Source organism: Rousettus aegyptiacus, unplaced genomic scaffold (assembly GCF_014176215.1).
Source record: "Rousettus aegyptiacus isolate mRouAeg1 unplaced genomic scaffold, mRouAeg1.p scaffold_m13_p_2, whole genome shotgun sequence".
In the NCBI taxonomy this organism is placed as follows: Eukaryota; Metazoa; Chordata; class Mammalia; order Chiroptera; family Pteropodidae; genus Rousettus; species Rousettus aegyptiacus.
This window is the reverse complement of record NW_023416295.1, coordinates 137,989,864-138,015,785: the sequence shown is the minus strand read 5'-3', so window position 1 is coordinate 138,015,785 and position 25,922 is coordinate 137,989,864. Positions and strand designations below refer to the sequence as shown.

At 33.6% G+C, this 25,922-nt stretch overlaps 1 protein-coding gene across 1 annotated transcript in view; it reads right to left on the bottom strand.

Moving 5' to 3' along the window:
- Positions 1-25,922, bottom strand: part of SLC2A13 (solute carrier family 2 member 13) — a 286,045-nt gene that overhangs the window by 128,607 nt on the left and 131,516 nt on the right. The window lies entirely within an intron of this gene.

The window sequence follows — 25,922 nt, the reverse complement described above, 5'->3', positions numbered from 1 at the left end:
AAATCATTTTGTATCAGATATTAACCTCTTCTGTCCTAGCAAGTTTTATAGTTGGCCCCAAATGAGGTCAGGAAGATGTCATGCAACGCCTAACGTCTTTTCCATATTGAGCAATGATTGCAAATATCAGAAAGCTGACTCCAAGGTGCAGTAAATCAGAAAAAAAATCCCATTATTTTTCTACATTTTATATGTATCTATGAAAGAGGATAGACGGTGAGTGTGCATGTGTACAGAGTGTTAGAAAGAGTTAAAGAAAAACTTTATAGTTATAACCAGATCTGAAATTTCTAGATGTTTGTAGATTATGAATATTTTAATATGAAATACTATAAACTGTATATGTTGCAAATATTCTTCTTGGCTAATGCTGAAGAAAAATACCACTATTAAAAAGAAAACCGTAGTTATTACAACATTAAAAAAGATAACTGTGTTTATAAATAACTACATTACAGATGACAATGTTGAAGGCCTTATGTCTTGTTTTATGCTAAGGTACATAAAGATACTCTATAAAATGAAAATAAGATGAGCTCCATTTTTTTTTCAGAAATATATACTCATATGCCTAACATTTCTGATATATAATTAACACAGCAATTTAAAAAAATCTGTCAACCCTTAGATTTTGAAGTATTGTCATCCTAACATGTTCAGAGAAAACTATACAATATGTTTTAGATCATAATATAAAAGCTTAAAAAGACACATATACAAATATGTAATAAAGGAAATCCACACATGCCTATTTTATAGAATTCATAAAACCCAGCAATTTTTACCTTTTCTGATGGTCATACATTAATGAAAATCATCACTGCTTTAGTAAGAATTCTTCACACACATATAGATACTTTGTGATAATTAGATGTGAAAAGTTCTAATGTGCTTACCCAGCACTGTTTCATGATCCCTAAGGCTATTATGTTAAATTTTAAACAGTTTTTCATAAAGTGACCGTGGTACCTTGATGTGCATGTTATATCTCTGAATAATATTATTGTAATCAGCTCCTTTGTTATTTTGGAGTATAGCTGTGAAATATTAGCAACTAAGCCCTGGCAGAAAGTCCCATCTGGCCTGTGCTCACCAAGGGGAATCCACCTTCTTATGTTCCGCATCACCCAAGAAAGTCTAGGATGCTCCTACCCCCCATATTTAAAATTAAACTCTTCTAATACTCACAGTGTGCGTGTATGTGTGTGTATATGTATGTTTATATATGCATATAATTTATCTGTTTATTTTACCTTTTTCTGTACTAAACTAGAATCAGCCGTACCCTGTATGCATGTATACGTATGTATGTACGTGCATATATAACAAGGGGCTATGAAATTGCTACAATAATTATCTCCCAGAAAACATTGTTCCAAACAATGTAGATGCTTAACTGAATGTTGAATCAAACTGAACTCCTCTGACTGGTTAATGGCTGATACAATGAAAAGAGTCAAGTTAGGACAAAAGAGTTAGCTAGTGATAGAGAGATATGTACCAGAGGTATCATTGTATTTCTTAACCTCTATTCTGATGAGAACTGGAGTGCAAAGCTGAATACTGAACTGAACAGCACAGCAGAATATATCATTGCTCCTCTCTTTATTTAAGAGGGCATTTGACCTGGTCAATGAGCAGAGAGTATAGTGGAATAGCTGAGTTCTGGGGTGAAGTCCAGGCAGGCTCTGAATCCCAGCTCTATGGATCATTCCTCTAAGACCCTGAGCAAAATACTTCACTAAACTCAGCTTCTTTATCTGTAAAATCAGCATAGTATTCAAATTAACCACATAAAGGTATTGTGAGGATTAAATAAAGTCATCTGTGCAAAACATTCTGGCACACAAACCCAAATGAACAGACCTTAGCTCTCATTAGAATGCCTACTAAATGCCGGGTACTACACCAAAAGCTAGTGACAGATAATTAAAGGAATCCCAGTTCCTGTCCTCATGAGATGGTATAACTAATAAGCTAGCGTAAACAACATCAATGCTAAGCTTTTCAGTGCTCTGAATAAAAATTTTTGCACACAAAGAATAGTTCAAATATAGAAACCCATAAGACTGAGAGAATATTAAAGGTGATTCTGAAATATGACAAAATTTAAGAAACAACTAATCAGTTTTGGTTTTATGCCTAGGGTTTATAAATGGGATATCTAGTACTGGGATTGCTTATATAGAACTGTAAAAGGGGTTATTTTTGAGGGTAATAACTGAGTCGTGTGCATGACCTATAGTGATTGCCCCAGGAGATCAGCTTGTCTTCAGGTGTATGAATTTCCCTCTTTCTGTTCCTGGGAAATGATCATCTTGTGTTACCAATAGCAGCTTAGAGAATCTTTCTGAAGCAGGAGGTTCCCCTTAGTTCAAAGAAATAGATGACAAAGAAAGGCAGTTTTCTTCTGCCCTGTCACATCTTCCCCGGTTCAGGAACCTCCAGTGTGTGGCAGTAAGCAGGAATATGTCTCAGCCATGCTTGCACAGAAAAGTCAGCATCTCCTATTGCCTATACTTGAGTAAACTATTTTCAAGTGATAAAACATTGTTGTTTATAAGAGTGCATGACTGATGAACAACAAAGCATTCTCCAAAGGTGTCCATACAGGGCATACCTATTATCATATTGTTATATTCTATTTTAATTTTGCAACTCACAATTTTGATTTGGCTATGAGGCAGCATTTCAGAGCCAAATAACTGCACTGAAGTAACCTTGACTGAGCATATTGAATATGCTAGTAATCCCTGCATATGTGTTTGAAACATTCCAGCTAAGGGAAAAAGAAAACTACTTTAAAGTTAAAGTGCTACAAACTAATTTAAAATGCAATTTGATGTGCCAGTGAAACTAATTCAAATAACAGCTAAAATAATGGTGAAACCAACTTTTCAACAGAGTAAAGCCAGTTTGCCTAAATATAATAAATACTACATATAAATAAAATAAAAGTACCAACAAATGAAAAAGTTAATGTAGAAGCATCAAGGTATGCAAGGTATGTTAACTAGTCTGAGTTCCGGTGCTATCTTCTTGATTTACTGATATTTGTAGGGCAATAGATACTTCTTAAAATTTTTCACATCCCCTTAAAATTTATACCATAGGAACATGTCCTTTCACCTTCAAGAGAAAATTTCCTTTATTGAGATTTCAAAGGTGTATGGATACACTTTAGGTACCAGCTCCTTCATTTAAAAAAAATACACCTTGCTGCGAGGTTAATGGTGGCAAGTATAAGGACTGATTATGGCCCTTGTGCAGCCTTTTATAGAATTGGTTGAAATTACTCATTTTTTTTTCTAGTGAAGGAATACAGAGTTAATTCTATTTCATAGTAAATTAGATCATAACAGTTATAAATACATGGTTTGGAGTCAGAGCAATCTGGGACTGAGTCGTAGTTTTGCTCATGAGTACCTGCGTAATCTTTTTTTTAGAGTAATATGAAAAATTATTTTCCTTTTTTAAATTAAGGTACAATTGACATATAACATGTTAGTTTTAGATGTACAACATAATTGTTCAATATCTATTTATATTGCAAAATGATCATTACAATAAATCTAGTTAACATCCATCACTACACATAGTTAAAAAACTTATTTTTTTTCTGGCAATGGGAACTTCCAAGATCAAGAACATGCCATAATATCTGTTAAGGTTTACAAATATTAAAAAATAAAAAAACCCTATTACTCTCTATATCAGCTTAACTGAAAATGAAAAGCAAATAAATAAATAGATAACCATATTTAACATAAACTTTTTAATCTATTGATCTTAACAGGAATTTTACATTTTTTCCTGTGCAATGTTTTCTGATGGAGCCTCTCTTGTTCTTCACTCTTGACTTCTAATCTCATTAGGGTTGACCCCACTGGCCTTGACTCCTGAGGTACACATATGGCCTAAGTCACACCAATCAGGATTTCTACATCTCCCTAAAAAAAGAGAGATTGGTATTTGGTGTTGGCCTGTGTCCCTAGTTAATCAATCAGCACCAGTTTTAGGACTAAGACTCTTTGCTCTATTGCGTAAGATTTGCTCTTCTCCTAAGGTATATTCTGAGGCAATATAAAGGAAGAGCTTAGAAATGGAGAGAGGGAAAAGGGAATCAGAGTTCTGATATCATCTGAATCCTGGAGAATCAAGATATCCCTGAACTTTTCATTTATACAGGATAATAAACTTCTTTTTTTTCTTTTCTTTTCTTTTTTGAGTTAGCTTTCCTGAGTTAGCTTTCTGTGATATAAAACAAGAGTGACGCCTACTGCACTTTATAGTACTAGTCCTTTTTCTCTAGTATATTCCTCAAGTACTGCCTTTATTCTAAATAATTTAGTATAGTCATTGTCCTCAAAAATAAAAAATGAACAAATAAATAAAGGAAGCAAACAACGGAAAGAGAGGTTCAAACTGTATGCCAATATTCACTGCAACATTATTCACAATAACCAAAAGGTACAAACTCAAGTATCCGACAGATGAATGGATAAACACACTGTGGTTTATCCACATAATGAATATTATTTGGCCATAAAAAGTGAAGTTCTGATACATACTAAAATAAGGATGAACCTTAAAAATATACTAAGTCAAACAAGCCAGACACAAAAAGACAAATATTATATGATTCCACTCATATGAAACATCTAGAATAGGTAGGTAAATTCATAAAAAGAGAATATAAATTAGTCTGAGGGGAAGGGAGACAGGGCATTATTGTTTCATGGGTACAGAGTTTCTGTTTGGGGTAATGAAAAGTTCTGGCAATAGTGGTAAAGGTTGTACAACATGGTGAATGTATAGTCATATGCCACATAATATTTCGGTCAACAACGAACCACATACACAACAGTGCTCCCTTAAGATTATAACGGAGGTGAAAAACTCCCATCGCCTAGTGACATTTTAGCTATTGTAAGGTTGTAGCACAATGCATGACTCATGTGTTTCTGGTGATAATGTAAATAAACCTACTGCATTTCCAGTCCTATAAAAGTATATAACACATATAATTATGTACAGTACATAATATTTAATAATAATAAATAACTATATTACTGGCTTATGTATTTACTATGCTATACTTTCATTATTTTAGAGTGTACTTTTTCTCCTTTTTTTTTTTAAAAAAAAAATGTTTGTGTTAAAACAGTATGCTTTGTTTTGCCACAGGCTGCAGCTTCATACATCTTATGTTTACTGCCTCTTGTGCTTGATTTAATCTTGTGTTGTTTTGTAAAGTAACATACTGTACAGCTTGTAGCCTAGGAGTAATTGGCTATACCATTTAGCCTAGGCATGTAGTAGGCTATACCACCTAGCTTTGCATAAGTACACTCTATGGTTTTCTCACAATAATGAAGTTATCTAATAATACATGTTATAGAACGTATCCATGTCATTAAGTGGCACATGACTGTAATTAATGCCGCTGAATTTACATTTTAAATGGTGAAAACATCAAATTTTGTGATGTGTATTTTGGCATAATAAAAAAATGTTAAAAATTAATAAAAGAAAAAAATTGAAAATCTACAAACAAAAAATCTTTCCAAATTGCTTAGTGCCTCATCATCTATTCTGCCTCCTTCAAAGTATTGTTATGAAGTTAAAATATGTACACCTATATCCTTTTTATGAAAACATAAGACATATAAATGATTATATAAACGTGGGAAAAGAATTTAAACTAAACATGCTATTGATTTTCATTTCTCTGCTAAAGCTACAATAATTTTATTCTACTTTTCTTGAAGGCTTTTATACTTAAAGTTCCGAAATTACTTGTATTGAATATAGCTTATTAAGGTAAATCGTAAGAACAAAATTAAAAAGTGTCATGTTAAAATGACTCATTTCTCTGCTGAATGCATTAATAATGTATATTCTTAAACAAATATAAACGATGTTAGCACAAGATATCCTACAGTTTTTGACCGTCAGAAAACACGAAACATTTTTGAAAACCAAATTACTAAACTTACCAGCTTTACCAAATTCAAGCATAAGAGATCTCCAGTTTTTTTTTTTAATACCAGAGAGATCGATATGTAGGAAGCTGAATTAGTCATGTAGCAAGTTAAAAGGCCTTCATCTTTTTCTGACTCCACAGATAATAACTATGAAAAACAAGTTTTTTTGTTCATTTATCTTAATACTTATAAAAAATATGCCAAATATTCCTTTAAAACTACTGTCCAACATTTATTAATATCACCATAAATATTAAGGAATATGACATATATCCCATAAATGAATAGGTCAGCTGTCTTATTTACACACAGATATATTATTTGTATTTTTACTAAATACCTAAAACGAATGAGAAATTATGAAACTGAATGAATATATTTTAATTGTCTTTCACCACTTGATGTCATTCTTTTTAAAAAGACCCATAGTAACACATATTAATGACTGCATTAACTTATACGAGCTGAGCATTTATGACAATATATCAGTACTTTTCATCTTTATATTTAAAAAATATTAAATAAAATTTTGTCTTTTTAAATGAGGGTAACAAATATTCAAAAGCCTATGGTTCAGAAATTTTATAATTTTATAATTTTATGGCTTAATCAGTTTTATATGAATTATTTTGGCTTTTACTATTAAAATACCTAAAATACTAGTCCTCTATATCACTTCTCACCTATTTCTGAGATAATTACCACTTTACTTTCATTTGGTATTTATTTCTATATCTGTCTATATGTTTATGGTTTTTGATGAAGAGTTTTCAGTAATTACTATTAATTACCTATCTCCCTTTAAAGACAGGGATTTAGTTTCCTGTTACTATTCCTTACCACCACTCACTAAGCACCCTGCTCATCCTATTATTCTCCTGATACTGTTATATTGTAATTCTATGTCAAAAAAGAGTATTATAAACAATTCTATGCCAAATGAAAGTGGGTCATGGCTACCAATACTACAGAAATAAAAAAGGTTACAAGAGGGTACTATGAACAACTCTGTGCCAACAATGGATAACCTAGATGAAATGGATAAAGTCCTAGAAACACAAAACCTATTAAGACTAAATCATGAAGAAACAGCACATAAGAACATAACTATAACTAGTAAGGCAATTGAATCAGCAATGAAACATCTTCCAACAAAGGAAAGTTCTGGATCTGATTGCTTCATTAGTGAATTATACCAAATATTTACAGAAAAACTATTATCAATCCTTCCAAACTTTTCTAAAATTCAAAGAAAGAACACTTTCTAATTCATTCTATAAGGTCAGCATTACTAGATATCAAAGCCAGAGAGACATAAAAAGAAAACTAAAGACCAATATTCTTTATAAATATTGATGCAAAACTCCTAATACTAGCTAACTGAATTTGGCATATATTAAAAGATTATGTACCATGAACTAGTTAAAATTATTACTGGAATGTACAGATGGTTCAACATATAAAAATCAATCAACATAATATGCCACATCAATAAAATGAAGGGGAAAAAAACCATGACCATCTCAATTGATGTAGAAAAAGCATGTGACAAAATGCAAATTTTTTTTATTAAAAAAACACTCAATGAACTAGGAACAGAAGAAAACTGTCTTACCACAATGAAAGTCATATTTAAAAAAACTCAGTGAACTTCATATTCAATGATGAATGACTGAAAGCTTTTCCTCTAAGATCAGGAATGAGGTAAGGATGCCTGCTTTCCATTTTTATTCAACAGAGCACTAGAAGTTCTAGCCGGAGCAATTAGGGAAAGAAAAGAAAGAAAAGAAGGGGAGAGAAGGGAAAGGAAGAAAGATAAGGCATCCAAACTAGAAAGCAAGAAATCAAATTAACTGTTTGTAGATGATATTATCTTTTATGTAGAAAACCCAACAGACTCCATAAAAACTGTTAGAACAAGTAAATGAATTCAACAAAGTAATGGGACATAAAGTCAAAGCACAAAAGATACTTATACACTGACAATGAACAAATGGAAAAGGAAATTATAAAAACGGCTCCATGTACAGAAAGAATAAAATACTTAGAAATTAGCCAAGAAGGTGAAAGACCTGTACAATGAAAACTATGATTTTTTTTCTGGAAGAAATTAAAGAAAACAAATACATGGAAAGACATTTCATGTTCATGGTTTAGAAGACAATATTATTAGGTTGTGAACACTACTCAGACTGATCTATGGTTTTAATGTAATCCCTACAGAAATCTAAATGACATATTTTGCAGAAACAAAAAATGCATCCTAAAATTCATATGGAATCTTGGCAGTGTCTTCAACAAATGGTGCTGGGAAAACTGGATATCCACAAGTAAAAAAAAAAAAAAAAGAAAGAAACATAATTCTTCCCTAATATTGTATATAAAAATTAACTCAAATGGATCAAAGACCTAAGTTAAGAAGACCTAAAACTGTAAAGCTCAGAAGAAAACAGGGCAATCGCTTTCCGACATTGATATGGCAATGATTTCTTGAATATAACACCAAAGGCACAAGTGACAAAAGAAAAAGGACAAATAGGACCACGAAAATTTTAAAAATTTATGTATCAAAGAAAATATCAACAGAGTAAAAAGATAACCCAGATTGGGAGAAAATATTTGCAAATTTTACATATGATAAGAGATTAATAGCCAGACTATATAGAGTACTCTCAAAATTCAACAAAATATAAAACAGGTTGTTGAATCTGTATCTGTTTATTTGTATCTCTATCAAATTTCAGAGGTTTTCTGCCATTGTTTCTTTAAATTTTCTGCTCCATTATATCACTCCGCTCTATCTGAGATGCCACTTTCCCATGTGTTGGACATTTTGAAATTGTCGCACATGATCTGAGGCTCTCTTCACTTTTAAAGAAATATTTTTCTGTTCTTCAGATTGGATGGTTTTTATTATCTTTGTTCTGCTATTAAGGCCATCCAGTAAATTTTTTACTTTTGGTATTCCATTTTCTAGTTGTAAAATCTGTATTTGGTTCTTCTTCATAGTCTATTTCTTTCTTGAGATTTCCTATCTTTCCATTCATTACAAACATTATCTTTCTGGGCAGAGTTATAACAGGTGATTTAAAATTGATATCTAATGACTCCGACATCTACATCATTCTGGGGTTGTCTACAAAAACAATCATTACTTTAGAAAATTTGCATTTATTAGATTATCATGGAGGATTCATTGTTTTAATAAAATCAAATGCATATTTCTTTCTCAAATGTGTCAGTTCTTTTACATGGAAAGATGAATGATGAACTGAGCTGAATGTGAAAACGCTCTGTTTAAAACATCTCAAGCCAAATCAGCTAATATCATATTTACGAAACTTATCAATATTTACCAATCTTTCTTGGTAGTATAGAGTTTAATATAAAATGAATAATTTTTTACTTATGTTAACCATTTTAATTTCTTTAGTGACTCTCACCTAGTTGTTAGGATATCGTATGTAGTACATCATGAAAAGAACAGATTCCAAAATAAAAATGAGGCTAACTGTTTTACTCGGACATGGATTTGGAGAACTATTTTATTTGGTTGATTAAATACTTAATCACTATATTGAAACAAAGCTTGCTTGGATTTGTTGAAAAGAACTCAAAAAAATGTTCAAAACATTAAAACAGTAAGAAAAATAATGTCCCTCAAAACACAATAAAATTTTCCTCAATTATTAAAAACATATGAAAGAGTAATTCTTTGTGTTTAAATAATTCTTTGTTCTCAAAGATAGGAAATAGTTTTTGAAAGAGTGACTGGTAACTACTCTGAGGAAATTATTACTATCCCTCTACTCAATTTTTAAGATCGTCCTACACATAAATCTCAGGTTTAGAGGCTTGGAACGATTCAAAGATAAGTGCTCTCAGGAAACTAGGAATTTTTATAATGAGAAATTTTAAAAATTCAAACTGATTTATATGGTTCTGATATTCACAAAAATGGGAGCAGAAATACAAACTACACAGTCAGCATGCTATAATGAAGGAATGAGACATTTAACATTGTTTTGTAAGCCACTCCAGGATTTTGGCTTATCTATCACTGGTATTTTAACAGCCAAGTCATTTTTCCATTGATAATAAAACTATCTTTACAGTTTTATAAGCTGAATATACCTCTAATTTTAAAAGTAAAGATTTTTTTAGAGGTTTCATTTATAGACAAAAATATTTTCCTCATGCTATCTGATTGAGAGAAGCTGCCCAGTTGATAAGAGCAATCCATCAAGGCGTCGTTATAATTAATAGTACCTTCAGAACCAAAGTATTTAGTTTGTTCACATATAAATGGAAAAGTAATAGATTTTGCACTAAGCATTTTAAACAGTTAAGATTCTTGTCAAAGTCTACAGTTCATATAATCAAATAGCCTAGTGAGTCCAGTAATAGGTTTCCCTCCCATTCTCTTTATCAAATGCTCTAACACATTTTGTGCATTTCACAGATTTTTTAAAAATGTTAAACTTCACAAGTTTACTGTTACCTTTGATCCCTGATATCAAAATATTTGTGGAATTTAACTTTCTTCTGGGTATAGACTACCAATAAAGTACAAAGTAAACTAATTGAAAATTGGTCAGAAAGATGGATTAAAATGTTTCCTGAAAAGAGTATAAACATTAAACAAATCATATTCTTGGCTCCCCCTTTCCAAATGTTATTTAAAATATAACACCCCAAATAATATGTTACTTCAAGATTTCATGCTGTACTATAAAGTTAATAAAATGTTTAATACTTCAAATAGCATATTTATTATATGTAGCTTACATTTAATTAGAATTTATTATTTTTAAAACAATAAAATACCAAACAAAAGAATATTTCATTTGTTATTGTTTTCCTTAACGCTGCTTTTCAAAACCAAGAAGTGTTAATGCAGTCCTACAGTAACTTGGCTAAATTTGGTTTATTTCCTATTCAAAGATTTTTATTTTAAGGGATACTTAGAAAAGCTAAAGGATATGCTTTGATTTATTTGACAAATTTATTAAGCTTCCTATGTTCAAAGCACTGTGCTAGATATACAAAATGTGAATGTTTATTTCAACATTTATTGAGCTCCAATAGAAGTATGGAATATAAAGATAAATGATACGTATATAATTAAATGAATTAACCTCAAGTGAACTGGACACTCAAACATTAAGTGAAAGCATAAATTAAATCATATATAATTGTAAGATTAGTATCAAATGCATATGTTGTTGAAAATGAATTAAATTTCCAGCAATTAGAGTCTGGTATATGTTTATGAGTTTGTTACTCATGTTACTTCATTTGGATTCTTTCCCTTAGCAACATTACCTGTAAAAGGGAAAAAATGTTTTGCCTGAATAACATCTTCTGCTTCAAATATTTTTAAATGGTAAATAATTCATACATCAGAAAAAAATTAATTTCAGAGCACGAATATCTGGTACACTTTGACCCAATTTTTACTTATTCATATTAGTGGAGTCTGCAATGTAAATTCATGCTACTTCCAATATGTAAATTTACTGACTTAACTTGAGAGCTGCTTATCCTCCATTCAGGCTCTGATTACATTTTTCTGGGTGAGTGGTGGGTCCAAGTGTGCTTCTTTAAATAAATGAGGGACAGATAAAATTCAGCCAAAATGCCAGATTCTCTATCATACATATGTAGTTTTAAAATTCAAAATCTTAAAAATTTTAAAGCTATTAAGTACATAACTGATTTTTAAGAACAAATAACGTACTTTTTATTTCAGAGAAGCACTTCAATTATGAACTTAACTATATTTTGCATACTTAATATTTTAAAATAACTCATGAAAGACATCCACTTAAACTCAGCAGCTTTATTTCCTTACCCTCTCCACTAAAATGACTACAAAATAATTATTTTTTAAATATATGCAAGGATAAAGAACAGGACTAGAAGTTTTGAAAAATGAAAATAGACAAATATTGACTTGCTTAAAACAGCAGAACATAGAGGGGGAAGCTTGTAAGAAGCACCATGATGTGATTATTATCACCTTGTCTCCCTCCCAGATTTCTTACCCTACTCACACTAGGAGAGGAGACAAGGTTTACTGTCTAGAGACAATAAATAACCAAGCTTGTAGAGTTGAGGACAACAGGCATAATTAAGGTCAGTTGGAAGCATGGTCTGAAAATGAAAGTCTGTGCCTTAAACTTCTGAGGGATAATAATAGGCTGGGGGCAGAATAAAGATTTTCATAGTCTCAGTTTTTTACTTCACACTGAGCTTTTCACAGGCAACTACTGCAGAGTAAGAACCACCAAAAGAAGAGAGTAAGGCAAAAGACAGGGGATGGGCTCCAGGAAACAGGGAAGCTAACTAGAAGAAAGTAAAGAATTCCTGTAGCTGTGCCTGAACGGCATCCAGATCAGAGGGATGGATAACGGAAGCTCCAGGAGGAAGGTCTGCAAGAAGGGCAAGGGGAGTGGAAGCAGAATCATAGGATGGATTTGCTGGTGTTTATCATTAGGTTTAACCGTAAAGAGAGGGCTTTTACAGTTCCGTCGAAGAGTGTACAGAAAGGGTTAGTGAGAGGTACACTGAACACTGAGCAAATTAAGGAAGGCGGCAATTATAGGAGGAAAAAATGTTGGTACAATGTTCACCAGGCCAAGCTCTTGGGCACAGAGTAAAGTGGAGAAGACTGGTAAGAGTCACTAGAGCAGCAAACAGAAGACACGCAGCCCAACAGTGAAGTACGTGCAATCACAGATCACTCAGGTGCTCAGTTGAAAACAATATTTCTGTCACAATGATGAAAACAGTGAATATTAGTTAACCCCAAAACTAGAGATATAATTACAAGTGAGGGAGATATGTGAATGGAGCAGAGCAGCAGTTGGAAGCATTTCATCCTTCATAATGGAAAGTCAATGCAGAATTTAAAAAATTCAAATCAATAAAAACTACATAAATATTATTTATTTAGAAATACAAATGCTAATATGGAAAGAAATATCTAAAAGCAGTAAAAGCAACTGCCTCTGGAGAGCAGAACTTGAGGCAGAGGAAGGGAGGAACAGGGACAACTGCTTTTCATAATAAACTTTACAGTTCCTCGACTTTTGTATATGTAATACTGGGATAAAAATTAAACTAAAAAAAAAAATACATGTAAATAACCTTAGAACAAGTTTGTGACTTTTTTAACCCACCAATTAAATGACCCAATTTCAAGTGTATAGTCTATTGTTTATTAAAAAAAGTTTTATAAGCAAAATAAGAAAACTTGTTTTACTGTTTAATAGATCTTCAAGTCAAGCCATTTGATTACTATTTTACCATCAAAATAACCTTTATCTGGTTGTTGAAATTTTATATATATGCGACCTAAGTTAGCAGTATGATTTTAATAACCAAATTAATTCATGAATTGGCCTTCTAGTGAACTCATAGAAACAAGTACTATATTACTATATGATTCATGCTGAGAAGTCCCAGTCATTTCACCTTTTCTGATTTTAGAAATCATTTGAATTACAAATGAATGTATCCCTATTAGAGATAATTATTTATGTATAAACATACAATTTACTACTGATAAAGAGAAATGATCCTGTGCCCCTTTTATCTCTAACAGTTGCTGTCAGAATCATCACAAGAATCATCTACTTCCTTTTCCCCTATTAGGGACAAAATGAGCACCCTCGTATGACCAGAGTTCTCATCACTACAACTAGCTGCCCTTGCCATCGACTTTGTGGTTGTCATACCCTCTTCTATGCTCCCATTCACCTGCCAACAGAGTCTGGCACCTACCTACACCCATACTTGAATAACTTACACAGCCACTTGACCCGAGCCTTGAGATGCCTGGGCCTCCTGAGCATCTAAAGCTGGTGCTATGGAAATTCTGGGGCTGGGAGAAAATGTATTTGGAATCTTTAGCTGTAACTTGAAAGTTTTCCTACAACAGCAATGATATGTGTTTCAATATTTTGGATATGGTAAGGCATAAAAGAATTTTGTGTACCAGCTTAACATAGTTTCTACTGGGAAATAATTCTCTATTTCCAATTGAACTTTAAGAATCCTTAAAATAGTCAATTAGTAAGTCAGAATTGGACCCTGTAAAGATTAATGAAAGAGAAAAATACTTTCCTACAAAACAAATAGCCAGAGTATAAATATCTGCAATTTAAATATTCATCCAAATTTACTTATTTGCATTTTGTCCTAATTACTAAAATATTATTATAGTTTTAATGTATCATGCTATTATATTATAGTTTCATTGAGGATAATTCATAAAGTCCTTATTTTGTTACTCACATAGCTCTTCTTTTCTTTCCTTAACTGACTGTTGGAAGTTTCATCTTACTAAACTTCAAACTGACCCTGTACAATATAATTTGGCAATCAAGTTCATTCACCTCTTGAAAAGGTGAAAAGATAAACCCAAAGGCTATATCAACACCTTTCTTCCATGCTGGTTTCAGTTCTGTTTTTTAATGGAATCAGTGGTGTACAAAGGTGATTTTGATTTTACTATATATTACTCTGCTACTTCTCCAACTGTGAGGCTTGGCAATCTAGAGAGATTCAGGTAAAGAGGAAAATAGAAAAGGGATTTTTCTCTCAGTTATTTAATCAGTTTACTAAGATTTTCAAAAGTCAGGCACTTCAAATAAAGGTATAGCACGATATATTGCATTTCTTTTCTTGACTACTGAAGCAAGATGAGTAAATAAGCTGATGTTTCAAATAATACCCAAACGGTTCCCCATGTTTCAAAATTTCAGCAAGACTTTAGGATAAAAAAGTAGCCATAGGCACATGATCATCAATGACATCATTTGAATAAGGAAAACAGAACAAGCATGTGTCAGCATTTTCAATGCAACCAATATTTTCTGAGTGCCCGTTGTGCGTTAGGCATAGCTCAAAGGTGAACAAGACAGATGAGGGCTCTATTCTCATGAGATTAATAAACAAGTACACAAAAAGGATAATTTTAGTCAGTGATAAATACTATGAAGAAAATAAATGAAATGATGTGATACTGATGGGAGGAGGTGGCTATTTCAAATAGGATCAAGACCTCTCTGAGGTGGTGACATTTAAACTTAGACACTAGTGACAAGGAAACAGTGAAGATCTGGAGAAAGATCTTCCCAAGCAACTACAAAGTTTCTAGAGTACAAACTTGGAGAGTTTGCGAAATGGATGAAAGGAAAGAGAAAAACCTGGTGTGGCTGAGACCTAATGAATGGTGGTGTGAGCGGTAGCAGATGAGGGTGGTAGACAGGATGGGGACCAGACAGGCAGAGTCTGTGGACCCTGGTGAAGAGCTGGGTTGACTTTACATGTGGTGGAAAGCTACCAGAAGTTTCAAGTAATAATGAGTTTAGTTCTTATAAATATTTTTCAGAGGCCGAGCTGGAAGACCAGTAAGGAGATGGCTATTGCAATAACCCAGCACGAGGCAGTGATAGCGAGGATGGCTGATAGTCATGGAGATGAAGATAAGGGCACGGTATATGCTATAGGATAGAGCTGAAGTTTCTAACCTTTTTGCTTTGTGGAGCCTTTAGTGTCTCAGTAATTTTTTTTTTTTCTCACAGCACTCCTAAGCCAAAAAACAAAACGAACAAACAAAAAACAAACCCTAAAAAACCAAAATCCGAAACCTAAGGTTCTGTTTACTAAGGTACAAATTACTTAATAGTAGTCTGAGTATGTCAGTATTTCCCTCAGAAATTTAAAATATCCCACGATTCCCTGAGGAGTGTCTTGTGCCTCTGCACAGTTCAGGAATCATGGTTTTGGAGCTAAGACTTACTGGAGAACGAGATGTAGAAAGTAAGAAAATAAAATTAAAGGTAATTCCTGGATTCTGGGCCTGAGCAGCTAGGGAGACAGCAGTGCCACTCACTGAGATGAGAATGAATGAAGAAAGGTAAGGAAGGTTGTACCACATTTGCAAATAGGGAAGCTGAGACTTAGAGTGGCTGTGTAAGTTATTCAAGGCAGCACAAGTGGTTGAAAACATGATGAAACTTGACTCCAGGTCTGTCCAATTTCAAATAAACTAATATAATAAATAATAAGCTGCTAAGAATTAGACACATTAGAGTATATTAAACATGGTAGCTCCTTTAATTCTAACACCATTATTAGATAGTTCTGTCTGATCCCAGAGTCAGCAAGAACATACCATCTCTTAGCTGATTAAAGTGACTGAAAGATGGTGGCAAAGGGCAGTCTCATCCCCTTAGCTTCAATTTTTTTTTTAAATGTAAAATGAAGGTCTTGGGGGTCAAAAATGAAGCTGAACATTTTACAAAGGTCCACAGCTGTTGGCATAATGACTAGACTATATTTCTATTCCCTGAAAGCAGAACACTCTAATTGTCTTCCCTCATCTTGATCCAGCCCCAACCAGGACATATACGGGGAAAGTTCTAAGTAGGATATTAATTGAATGTCGATTCTTTAGAGCAGGTGCCATAACCTCTATGACCTTAATGGTGCCTGGTCACAGAGAGGCACAGGGAATGCAGGGAAATGGAGAGGACACACACACCCCAAGAGGCACTGCAGTCCTTTGAAATATGGACTTTTAATGTGAAATTTAACAAGTGTGAAATTCTGCACTTTCTAAAGAAAACATGTCTAGGGGCTAAATTTAGTCCTTGCATATAGTCTTAGATACATGATCAAATTTCTCAAATATACTTATGATAAATGGCTGAGGGGAGAGCCTTAAGGAAGTTGAAAAGATCATTAGAAGAATCCAGGAGGAGGCTGTAAATTCCATGCTGGAAACTAAAGTTAAAACTGCATAGTTAAATCTCCTTTATACTTTTTCTAGTACTGTGTGTTTTTACAGAAATGGAAATAGAAGCACCTTATATTTAGTTCTGTATATTTTAATCTGCCCACTAAAAAATAATCTTATCAAAATAAATGAAGATGTTACAGCAAGAGACACTGTTCATATTTCCCCCCAGCCATGAATGGAATGTCATCAGACTATTTGTCTCTGCATCAAGTAGTTTAATAGCATTTGAAATCTTGCAATTCTATCAGCCACAGGAAGCATAATCACAAACTTGGATAGAAGTCACTTACTTTTGCTCTCCAGTTGCCCTAAGAAAGGAACCAAGAGATCTGACTTGTTGGCTGTCCACAGGGATACTTCAAAGGACGCAATTTTACTGTGTGGTCTTTTGGGTTGGGTGGGGGATAGCAACATAAATCTTCAGTTATAATAAAGTTATAACTGTTAGGGCAGATACCTGCTCAGAGCGCTATTAGGAGGCCAGAGGAGGGTCACTTAAATTAGCCCCTGGGTGTAGAGACATGACACGTGACCTGAGTTAGGAGGTCTTTTAGAGTAAGCTGAATATTTCACCCTGGGACAATAGTATGTCTGAAGGCACAGAGGCTTGGATTAGCTTTAATCATTGCTAGAAGTACAGGACATTTTGCATTGCAGGAGGCAGCGCATGTGGGAAGTGGTTGAACATGGGGTAGTGCAGAGATGAACAAAAGTCAGGCCACAAAGGGCTCTAGACTTTGAGCTCTGCTGAAAGCTATGGGAACCCTTAATTTTAAGAAGGGATATGATTTGATTTTATCGCAAAAAGTTCAGAGGCAAAGATAAGAAGGATAAACTGAGGGAGGCATAATTTAAGGCAGAAAAATTCCTGTGAATTTCCTCCTATAGTGTTTCCCAGCACTCTGGCCTCATATGCTTGGGCAAAGCAAGGCCACTTTAATTTTTCTCTTAAGAATTAGGAATTGAGATAATTCCAGTCAACCTATTGTGGATGACCGAACTTAGAAGTACATCCAAGGTTATGGTGGCAGTGAGACCATGTATGAACAAGACCAGAGGAAGATCTCAAGGAGAAAGAAGGAAGATGCACACAGCTGGAAAAACAAGGGTGAAATACCATGTGGCCACAGAGGCTGAGCAAGTGACTCCAGTTTCTGGTTCCAGCCCCTCACCAGGCCCAGCTTTTTTTCTTGCCTTTAGTCCCACTGCCCTTATTGTAAACTTGTAAAATCTGCCCCCCGCCTTATTTTCCTACACTTGGTCTGAGTGGGATTCCTTTACTTGTAAATATAATGAACCCTGACTAAAGAAGCGTCTGAACTTGAACAACTAATGAAAATAAAGAATATAAGGAAGATATAAGAGATGTTAAGGAAGTAACGTTGAAGGGAATGGCAGTTGATCAGATCTGGATGCGTTGCTCCCCAGCTGCACTTCACTAAGATGGGGGTTATAGGAGGAGGGGCAGAATTGGTGGGAAATGGTAGGGATTCAGTTTGGTGCATGTAGAGATTAATGAGAGTGGAATACTCAAGTAACAATGTCAAGCAGTTGAATATGGTTGTACATCTCAGAGGAATCCTGATCTAAAAATGTGGATTAGTTCATTGAAACCATGGGTGTGGACAAAATCTCCCAGTAGAGTTGTAAGCCAAGGCCTGGGGAGGACCAACACTGAGGTGCAAATTGAGTAGCAAAAACCATGAAGGAAACTCAACATGAAATGCTGTGATATGCCAATAAGGAAAAAAATGTTTTTAAGGAACCATGGCCAAATGAAGACAGCTCAGATAGCTGACTTATTGAGAAGACAAAAATGTGAGTGTGAGAAGAGAAATATTGAACTACTCAACATCCTCTGAGAACCTCCTACATGGTAGGCATTTTCTTGTCTCATTTCATCTTCGAAGTAATCTTTCAAGACAGGTGACAGCATATCCTTTTAAAGATAATGGAAAAAGACCAAGATTCCCTAGGGATGAACTAAGTCATATTGTGTATCTCTGGTCCCTGGCTGAGTGCCTTCCACCTATTTGTTTAAAGAATGCATTAAGAAGTGAACATTTCTGGTTACTCTCAAACTCACAGATGATTTGGGGGACATGGTTCTGCTTTATTGACACAGCTAGCCTATTTCCTGGGGGCACATCCCTGGATTTCATGCTGCCATTTGAACTCATTAACAGCCTTCCCATGTCTTCTACTTACCTTCAGTAAAACATAAGTCAGAGAAAGGGTAAGGCAAGGTAATCATGTTTTCACGATACCAAAGATATCCTGGGGAACCCAAAATCTTTGTTGCTGATACTTTACAAACCATGAAGATAAATTTCCATTAATTACTACAGAAACTTAAATTCACATCTGATTCAGAAAGCATGCCAAAAGGATTTGGCAGTCTCTTGATGTAAACCACAAGTCATGCCACATGGGGTATACTTAGCTACAGATCCCTCACTTCCTAAGAAGGCATTATTAGCTCTTATCATTCAAAGGTCATTGATGTTTTTCTTCCCTGACTTAAACTTTAAATAAAAAGAACATATATAATACTGAAGTAGACGACACTCCTACCATATCTATAAGTTAAAAAGAAAACCACCATTCTATATTTTAAAGAGAGACATGTTTGGGAAAAAAAAAAAAAAAGGTATTGTAACAATATTGTGTCTACAGCAGATGCCTCAAATCCTACACTGGTGGGTGTGGGACAAAGAGGATGAGTTAACTGCTGTTTCCCACAAGTGCCCTGGAATTTCTAAAGTGCAATATACGTGAGCAGAAGGACGTTAATTTGTACTAAGTTCCTCCCATGGGCCTGAATCAGATATGCTCTCATTTCATCGCCGTAACAACCACAGGAGGTATCATCCCTGATGTCCAGACCACTGAGGCTCTGAGAAGTGAAGTATAGTTTACATGACTAGTAAGTGTGGTGGGCTTGGATTCAAATTCAGATCTAACACTGAAGACTGTATTAATATTCGTTATATCAGGTTTTTGCCCACAAAACAACTCCATTTAAATAAATCTTTAAAAATATTTAAAAAATAACTTATAGGTGCCCTCTTTATTTTCTAGGTAGAATTAGTTTCTCATTTGGTTTTTATAATGTTGCATTGCAATTATTCATCTATCTGCTCGTGCAGAATACAGAATTCTCAAAGACAGGAACATAGTTTCAAAATATTTGACTCTATCGACAATATAGTAAATGCTGATTAAAAAAATAAATGAATACTTTAGCAAATGTAGTTTTAAGATTCCTTTGACAGGACAAAATTATTTGTGAATTATACAAAGAAAACAAAAAAATATATATTTTCATCATTTCTAATAAATTCCCATTTTATTAATTCCTATATGATTAGTGACTTTTCCTACTAAAAATAAATTTGCTATATACATGAAAGGCACTAAGGAAGTTCATGTACACAGTGTGTAAACTTATTTTTACACATATTTGAAAATTCAGGATTTAAAAAATCTGTTCTTAATGCTCTTCTCTATGTGCTCTTGGCCCCTTTCTGAATTCCTTCACAGCCATCGTGACGAACCATCATAGAATCTGACAATTTCTAGTTAAACTCTATGTCTCTCCTCTGCCTGAGAATTCTGATGCCATGGATGATTGCTCAGGAAAGCTTGGAAGGGCTACAGTCACCATCTGCAGGGGCCACCCTCACACTGAGGACTGGGGGTCATGAATAAATATTCCTGGAATAGTTCTGAAGCACATTGTACATGATTCCTCAGCAGCACCGAGCTCTCATTGCTTACTGAGATAACCTGCTTACCAATGCAATCTTCTCTGCATTTTCCACCCTATTATGCTCCCAGCTCTTCTCTTACTCCTGCTTCTTGGTATCGACTCCTCAAATCTTCATCTTAGAGTCTGTTTGGGGGAATCCAAACTAAGACAGGTGTGCAACATATACATAGGGAAATGGAACATGATTAAGAACATTCCCATGGTTCCACTATAAAGCCATTCCATTTAGTGTCTCACCTGATGAGAATACTTGGTTTTATATGTTAGGATAGAGCTCTATCTGCCACCCAAAATAGCTTTAGACTCCAGAGGTAAAAGTTATAACCTTTCCTTTGTATTCCATATGTACAAGATTTGGGAGGCCAATGAAGTTCACTAGGCTTAAGCCTATCCTTACATCATTACAGAAGCTAAGGAAAGTTCTTTTTACTTCAGGTCACAGGTCTGCTACACAATCTTCGGATAAAGAGACATGGTCAACCATAACCAATATCATCCTTCTTCAAAGATATACTTAGGAAATAAAAATGTGGTCTTAACGTATAAGAAGCTAAACATCTAGGACAATGACCAGCATGTGGTAAGCATTTAATAAATCTTTCAAAAATGATGTGAACAAAAACATTTTCTTTTCTAGACTAAAATTGATCTCCTGCAGTCTGATAACTTTGCATCCAAGAAAGATTTAAAGTATTTCAAACATGGATGTTTTAGCTTCCACTTCTACTTGAAACTCATTTTTCCTAATTCAAATGTACATTAAAGTCCATCTACTTCACTTCGTAGATAATTAGAATGAAGGCAATTAACTGATATGCCTAAAGTCTCACAGTGGAGACAGATCTTGAACTAATTTTCCTGATTCCTGGGTCAATATTCTTCCCAGGACATTAAACTCATCTCTCAAAAAAGTGAACCATGAACCTTAACATTTTCTCATTTATTCAATGACTTTCATCCAATGAACTACAAATGCACTCACTTTGAAATCCAATGTGATAAGCATATTATCTTTCGATAGCTTTCTGGATTATGTTCAGAGACATACTGAAGGGGCAGAGAGGGAAGAAGGCTCACATTAGTGAGCTGATGTGTTGGTCCATTCATCCTGTTTGCTTACGATCTCGGAGGGAGCAAAACTTCACCTCTGATTCAGATTTACAATATATGAGCGCATAAATCTTTATTCTTTTCTTATTTCCTGTCACCTTTATTTTTCTCTATATTTACCACCATCTGGTCATGCCTGCTTGTTGTGTCCTGTTTCATGATTGCATGGTAATTTTTTTTCTTTATATGACAGCCTGTTGGAAGAGCTCTCCATAGGAATGGAACAGACTTAGAAATACTGCATTTATAAAATTACATTACTTAAATGTGATTAACAAATATAAATGACTCATCTAACCACCAGGTTGGCTTGTTCAGGAACTCTAGATCAGATTATAAAGCAAAGGTCTTAACTAGGTACCAGTAGATTAAAGAATTTGATGAGTTTTATGACTCTTAAGATGGTTGCAATTTTATTAGCACAAACATTTAACATTTTTACCAGTGGATAGTACTGAATTACACTAACTTTGATTTCTTACCTTACATTACCCCCAAATAAGCCTTAAACAATCAGCTCTGAGCATTTCAGGTATTTTACAACTAATGGATAGCCCATGTGATCTAAAGTCAGAAAATCCAGGCTCCACCCACAGCTCTAAAACTTATTGTATGATGGTAGACAAGTTATTTCACTCTTTAAGCCTTAGTTTCCTTACCTAGAAGATAAACAGAAGAACTGTCCTACCTACTTGTCAGGATTTTTATAAAGATCAAGAAAGAGCAAGTCTACGAAAATATTTTATAGTGTTATATATGCAAAGGAATAAAAATGTTTGTTATCATGACAATAATAAATAATTACGCCATTTGAAGGGCTAACAGTTTTGTCCTATTTTTTTTCCTTTTCTGATAGTGTTTATTAAATGTGTTAATACATGCTAAAATAGTATCTGGTATTTAATGCTCAATAAATGATAGCTATTAACATTATTAATAGGTCATGTTTCCAAAGGTCTTTATTATGTCTTGAAAATATTATAAAGGAAGTGATCTCCTGGGGATTAAGGTAAAGCAGTTACAGAAGTAAGAATAATCTGCCCAATCAATATAATTGCCTATTTCCCATACCTACTTTAAGTTAGTTAGGAAAAGTAAGAGTAAGAAGAGATAAATCTGGGAGCATTAATCTCAAAAAAAGAATAGATTAAAAGTAGGAGACTGACAGAGTATCCAAAAGAAGTTTATTGCCCCACAATCCTTTACACTCCTTCTCTTGACTACTGATTTTCTGTGTAATCCTAAAATGAGACATTTAACCACTTGGTCTTCCCAGGTAAAATTCTGATACCTTCTACCTGTCCAATTATATCAATTCTATGTTTATCACAATATATATCGAAATATAGCTTAATATAAGGTTCTTTAAAAGAGGCAAGATGCTAACAAATCCAGAGAGAACCAGATGAATTTTTTTTCTTTTTCTCTCTTCTTTCTACTTCCCCTCTCTCTACCTACCTACTACAAAGGTTTTCTTCACATTATTCATCACCATCTTCATCTATCACTCCTCTCCCTTTTTTTATGTGGAAATATTTTATTGGTCTGTGAGAGAGTGCAACAATATCAACACTTTTATATCAGAAAAGCTAGTACTCCATTTACTCTGCTCTTTCTATCCTGTGAACAGAGAATAATATATACACTGCATATGTGAAATTAAGTGATTAGAGTCATATTAGGAATTGCCTCTTCTAAAAGTTAAATGCTGTTGTCTGAAGTATATAATGGTTTTAAGAATTCAAAAACCCTCTTTCAATAGGAAAAAGGATGATTAAGTTATGGGTTAGGATATAAACATGAGATATCTTACAAATCAAACATATACCTATACACAATATATATTTTTTTCATAGTAGAGAATAAGAAAATTTAATATTCTGAAAAGAAAATCTATTTCCTTGACTGAGATGGCATATTAAATAGGTCAAGAAGATAGAAATATAGATCCAATGAGTGGGAAGAGAGAAAACTAAACAAGGTAAGATCATATAATACAATTGTAAGGATGATTTATCTTTCAATATTTTTCTCTATGATCTTTCTATGAACTTTCCTTGGTGAGAAATAGAATTCAAAATACCTCATATTTCAGGTTCACACAAACTTTTGGGTGAAAGATTGGTTTTATAAAAATATTTCAACTTCTACAGATTATTAGATTTGAGTTATGGACAGAGAAGAGCATTGCCTATTTTATTTCACACTTAAAAGGGAAGAAGCTAGAAAGAAAAAGAGTAATGAAATATACATAATGAAATATTGAAAAATGGAACTCTGAACTAACAAAATAATTTTAAAATAAGAAAAAAATGTAGTTAATATTTTCTACTAAACAACAAAAACTGAACTATTACGCTCCATTTAAGATTGTTTTAAATTAAATAAAATCAAATATATGGTATATTTACTGAATCTTAAGAATGGAAAAATATATACAACATGCACATGCACCCACATGAATAGACTAGAGACAATAGAAGAAAACAGATTATGTGAGAATCCTAGATTACTCATTTTCCATTCAGATAATGAGAGAAGTGCGGTCTATAAAAATGAAATTAATTTATATTAAGATTTATGGGCTTAAAATATGAATATCTGAAATTATGTCCTTTGAATAACCAATAGTTACTCAGCATAGTTACATTATTATCATTTAAGGGGCTAGCTGTTTTGCATCATGTAGACACCATCTAAATTTAGCCACTGTTTACCTTACTTTATTCCTACTTTCTAGGATCACTACTCAACTGCCTGCAACAGCTGTATGACAATATTACCTATATCATGCAGAGTTTGTGATAAGCACAGCACATTAATGACTATCAAAAATCTTAAGGACTATCAGGATCTTATATCACTTAATCTTATTGTGAAAAGATTGAGGGTTTGGAGAAGTGAATGCTTTATTAACATTTGAAAACCTTAATCAGCACATTTTATGATAGATATCACAAATGGATTATGACAGTCATTACAGCTAGGAACATACTGGCCTCAGCTATACCCACCAATGAGCGTTGGCTCTGTCTGTGATCCCTATTTTATAGGAACATAAAACAGCATGACAAAAATTCATTTTCTATGCTTTAAATTTCTCGAATTTAAATGCCTAGAAAGGACAGAACGAATGAAAAATATTTTCAGAAAAAGCACTTATTTTAAATAAGGTTGAAAAAACTAGATATTTCACAGGGTTATTACTGCATTGCATTATTTGCAGTGTAGTGCTAGCCTTGTTACAATTCTGTAACATCATCCACTGAGGATGGTAGATGCATCTCAGAACCATCATTATGTGCCACATCCAGAAAACAAACGTGCTGAGCACTCTACAACAAACGGGCCTTAACAGAGGTGACAAAGGTGAGGAAAAATGAAAAGAAACGTTAGACGGGAGAAGATCAAATAATTAACAATGTAGTCCAGAAAGTTGTAGTCCAACAAAGATTATGAATAAAGTCAAATTCACCAATGGTGTAAATGTATTTAAAGTGGACTTTCTTAACAAATCCTGATTTAATCTAATAGGTCATCGGGCTTTAATCATTATTTTTAATAATCATTTTAACCAATTACTCTTCTCAAATTATTACTAAATAATTCATCACGTCTCAAGTAATTTTAAAGGAAAATACCAAGAGTCTCAAATACAAATGATTTACCGGGTAAAATTTAATTATACACAATTTGTATTTTTCTAATGAATAATTTTAAACAATAGATAGGATTAAAAAAAATAACTGCTATTACTTAGCAGCTTTTCACCCAACAACCAGCTTCTCAGTAAAACTCATTTTTCCTTAACCCACATTCTATTACCTAAGATCCTAAAAGTCTATTCTGTGGAGGACAGCATAGTCCAGAATAGCCTTGATCACAATTTGAGATTATATATTAAACTGTGGGTTTATTTAACGCGTGCTTCCTCCACCAGCCTATATACTCTGTGAGGTCAAGGCCATGTCTACTTTATTCACTGCTGTGTGCTTAGTACAAAATAGGCCATCAAAAAAAGATTTAAGTTTGACTGAAACACAGGAGAACCCCCTACTATTCACTCCTATCCACCCCTAACATACATTTAACTTTGGTGATTACTCTGAAAACTAAAAAGTAGGAAACGGTTTTCTGCATCTTTTTTACTTCTCCGCTTTCAGTCCATCTCTGGTCCACTGTACTTTGGTTGTAAGAAACATAATTTCTATTAATGTTCTTTTCACACTGTATCATAACT